General features: G+C 34.0%; 1 long non-coding RNA gene across 1 annotated transcript; it reads left to right on the top strand.

Annotated features, from left to right (window-relative positions):
• LOC110916996 lies at nt 1–4,246 on the top strand. The gene is made up of 3 exons (XR_002580202.2): nt 1–158; nt 237–500; nt 4,036–4,246. It is a non-coding gene; the product is annotated as an uncharacterized LOC110916996 (long non-coding RNA).
• Nucleotides 4,247–4,936: the final 690 nt, after the last annotated feature.

Raw genomic sequence — 4,936 nt, 5'->3', positions numbered from 1 at the left:
TGCCAAATAAATAAACCACACCACCATCCATTTAGGGTTATAAAACCACGCAGCACGCAGACGGTTTCAAGAGGAGATAACCAACCAATTCGATTCAGTGCCAATGGCCCTCCTGCTGCGACGATTACTGCGTTTCCCTTCAACTATTCAATCAAGAGGTATGTATCTATGTATCTATCTTCTATTCAACATTCTGTTAACCATAACCCTAACTGATTCCGTTAAATCCCTCACAGGTTTCTGTTGCGCCCCCGTCAGCCGGCTCTCAGACGATGACGTCAAGGTTATCTTCGAGGCATGGGCCGATAAGCATGGCAAAGTCTACGAAACCGTTAAAGAGAAGGAGAGTGGGTTTCAGTCTTTTAAAGATATGCTCAGCTCCTTAGACAAGGATAACTCCACCTGCGATTCTTCCGTCAAGTTAGGACCCACCGAGCCCTCAGATTGGACCGGGGTTGAGTTTCGCTCGTCTTGGTCCCAGGAACCCCCCAAAAATTAAGGTAACTGTGCTTGCTGTTAGTTGGTTTTATAAATTGATTTTCAAAGATTGTTTTTGAACAGAACAACTTGGATCTGATTGTGATTTGAAATAATTGAGGCGTAATTTACCGACTGATTTTGTGTGTTTACTTCTCTCTGGCCCTGAGTTGTTAATGCAGTAAAATATCGGATATTGGTCAAGGACCGATATTTGAGATATCGGTTATTGCAGTGGGATATCGGTGATTTTAATATCTTGCTAAGTTTATATATATAGCAATTTAACACTAACAATTGTAACAAGTAAGAACTGACTAAGACTTAAAACACTAACATTTAATGGTAACAATTAAGACTTAAAACACTAATAGCACCAATAAGAAGAAAAAATGAACGGTAGAAATAAGAAGAACGGTATTGATATTGGTACCAATATTCTGACCAATATTTTGTACTGCTATCTCGGCAGGGGAGTGATAACCATATCACCGATATATCGGTTGATATATTGGGATTAGGCCTGGCAATATCTACCCAAATACCTAAATTTGGGTTCAGTTGGACTTTAATTTTAAGCTGCTGGGTCATTTTGGGTTGATTAAAATTATTAATGGGTCTAGATGGGTAATAAGAAAATCAGAATTAAAAGAGAATGGGTCAGGATGGGCCATTAAGAAAAAGAGAATGGGTCAGGATGCTTTTTTACCCTAACAACTCATCTACGCTCTCATCTTTTCTACTCTACCAGTACGCTCTCAATTTCTACCCAAATACTCCCTTAAATCAACCTATTAACAATCTATTCTACACTTCTTGATTGATTGAAAGGTATGAATTTCACTTTTGGTTGATTTATTTTCTGTAAATTCACTATGCATTCTAAACTTCTTCTTAATTGTTCAATTTCAAATACACATCGAAACCCTAGTTAGGAATCCGTGAATATTCATGACGATTTAGATGTCGTTTGAGTTGTATGTTGTCTTGTTTGATGGATTCACATTGCCGAGTTGTTGGATACTTAGATTCTTGTTTTGGGAAACTGTAGTTTGTGGTATGATTGATTGAGGTTAATGTGGTTGTTGCTTTAAGCAAATTTCTACATGTTCTGGTCTTATTTTGGCCTCTAATTTGCTTTAACTTTTGTTGATGGTTGAAAATGGAGTTACTGTTTGAGTGTTGGTTTGACCCTATGTTGGTTAGTATGATGGGATCACATTAGGATCCTAATTTTGGTTTCTTCTTCGCTTTGTTGCCGACTGTCGTGGATTTGTTAGTTTGTCTTGCTTTGTTTTATTGTGGGGCTTTAGCTTACAGATTGTATTTGGGTTGTGTTGGTTAGTATGATGGGATCACATTAGGATCCTAAATTTTTGACATATGATTTTATTGCTTTCATGGCTGATTTCCAATGTGACAGCTGAGTCTGATGTACCCATCTCCTACAAACACATTATTGCTCTGGGTCCTCTATTGGTTACCTGACCGACCCAATTGCAACACTAGGTCCAGGCCTGGTCAGTACCAAGTGCTTGTCTGTACCTAGAAGCGAACAACCAAGCACCTCTGACCATCTTCGTGACACCCAACCACCACTGATGAACACCGTAAGTCCGTAACCACTGATACGAGTCCGTGAGTTTTCTGAATCGCATATCTCAACCTCTCTGTTCATATGTCAACTCGTTACCCGTGCCTAAACGAAGCAGAACCACCACCTCCAAGCACCACGACACCCACTCCACTTCCTATGGTAACCTATTTAATGTGTTGATCTATATCTTATTAATCAATTTTGACAAAGATCGAGCAAAGCACTATACGCCAGTAGCGCTACACATCCATAAGTTTTTGTACAAAACTAAATTTAGCCAAGTATTCATCAAGGTTTCTCAAGTATCAGCAAATGCCAATTACTTAACTGGTACATGGCATATATACAACTGCTCATGAAACAATTTTTTGAGACAACAATGAAACAACCTGTTTTATTATTCTCCATACTAATCTGCTTATATCTTTAACTGTTCAAATTTATTAAGCTGAGATCGAAGGTACATCATAACATCAGTTATGTTATGCAGGAAAAGTGCAGATCATTTTTTTAATTTTTTTTCCTTTTTTTATTTTTTTTTTAATTTTTTTTCGCTTTTTTTAATTTTTTTTTATTTTTTATATTTTTTTTTTCATTTTTTATAATTTTTTCAGTTTTTATTATTAATGATTTATTCTCAACCTATCCTGACCCGAACTCATCTTGACCCAAACCCATCCTGACCTTCTTCTTTCTTTTACCCATCTTGACCCAAACTCATTCTAACCCAAACCCATCCTGACCCAACAACCAATCTAATTCAACCCATTCATTTTGCCACCTCTAATTTATATAAATTGAAAAACCATTGTTTATATAAAGCACTGCTTGTTCATTCAAAAAATGCAACATGTTCATGTGTATAGGTTCTGCTCATGCTACTATGTTGATTTTAGTACTTTATGCTTGTTCTCGTCTTGAAAATTATAAAGATAGAAACATATAAAAGTATATTCAATTTTTACTCTGGGTAATGGAAGTGAAAATTAGAAGTGACATTTGTCCGAATTGACAGCATATACGGTACTATCAGCTAGTGGGTAATCTTTTAGATTATGAAATTTAAAATCCATTTGGGTAAAACAAAAATTTCTATGTAGATGCTATATTGCTATGTGATCTTGAGCGTTCTGCATTACTTCTCCTTTACACTCTGTTCCTGAGTTAACTTAACGAGGGAAAAGAAAAGAAAGAAAAGTAAGGAAAGGAAGAGGAAGAAAAAAAAAGAAGTCTTTCCTCCCATTTCCTTCCAACTCGAAAGGAAAGAAAAATTAAAGAATTTAGCCTACTTTTCCTTTCATCTCCTTCTTTAAATGAAACTAGGGAACACAATGTGTTTTATTTTCCTTTCTTTTCCTTCTTTAAATGAAACTCTGGAACAAAAAATATTTTTACTTTTTTTTTTTGTTTCTTTTCCTTTCCTTCCAATGAAATTGAAAGTTAGTATGTGATCCATTAAATTATTGGTATGAATTATATGACCAGATATTAAATTTGCCTATGTAAAATAGTTTTGCTTTTACGCTGTGTACCCAAGTTTTATTTAACAAGAGAAGAGAAAGGATGGGGAATTAGGAGAGAAAGGAAAGGAAAATATGTGATTTTCTTTCGTGTTCCCGAGTTTGATGAAAAGGAAAGGAAAAGAAAGGAATTTAAACATTTTATGTGTTTCCGAGTTGGGTGGAAAAGAAAAGGAAGTAAGAATTTACTATTATACCCCTTTCACATAAAACATCTTAACTGAGCTGTTCATCAGCGACCACATCAGCCAAGTAAAATGTCTTAACTATGCAAGCTAGATAGCATATAACATCATATATCAATCACAAAAGCCAGAGTGGATATGCGAAAGTTGAGTGTACTTCTTCTGCATCCTTTTTTCGATGCGACTATAACTTGAACATAGTTGTGCACCTCAAATTCTGCTGCTATTTTACATGTTTTTTTTTCCATTCTGATAGTGAAGCGTCCAGCTGATGACAAGAATTCAACAGCAGGTTGACAAACCTGCCCTGCTCCTAAAAGAAGAATTGTGTTCCTCTTTTTTGAACCTTTAACATAATATATATTTTGGAAACCGTTTATTCCCCTTTGTAAACCTTTATGAGAATCAAGACTTATTGGTAATTAGAGTAATCTTGGGCATTATATATGAACTTAAACTTCTATAAATCTAATGTCATGTCACTATATTCATGATCTGGGCACTAAAAAGTGAATTTTGCCTAAGTAGTCTAAGAAGGATTGTGATGATGACATGTGGCACTCCTAATAAGTAGGAATCAAGGGCGTTTTAGTCTTTATAAATAGGAGTGAATATGACATGTGGCACCCTCTTTTGTTTTTTAAAAATACAAAAAAAAATCTAGTACAAAAAAATCTAGTACAAAAAATCTAGTATAAAAAAATATAGCACAAAAAATCTAGTACAAAAAATATAGCATAAAAAATGTAGTACAAAAAAATATAGCACAAAAAAAATATAGTACAAAAAATATAGCACAAAAAAAAATATAGTACAAAAAATATAGCACAAAAAAATTCAGGAAAATAATGTAGTACAAAAAAATCTAGTACAAAAAATTGAGAAAAAAAAATTTAAGACAAAAAAAATCAGCACAAAAAATTTAGTACAAAAATATAGTACAAAAATCCAACACAAAAAAATGTTATACAACATAGAAATACAACACATTTTAGTGGGTTTATTTAGTCTTCATATTTTATATAGCAACTAGGTTTTAACCCGGGAGCCTCCCGGGTAGGAAAAAATAATTTTAAATAATGGAGTTATGTCATTATATTATATTAAAAATTATGTTTACGAATGTTTTACTAATTTATCTTATTTTATAATTTAAT

Source organism: Helianthus annuus, chromosome 2 (assembly GCF_002127325.2).
Source record: "Helianthus annuus cultivar XRQ/B chromosome 2, HanXRQr2.0-SUNRISE, whole genome shotgun sequence".
Lineage (NCBI taxonomy): Eukaryota > Viridiplantae > Streptophyta > Magnoliopsida > Asterales > Asteraceae > Helianthus > Helianthus annuus.
The sequence above is the reverse complement of the archived record's forward strand: the minus strand, read 5'-3'. Positions and strand labels throughout refer to the sequence as shown.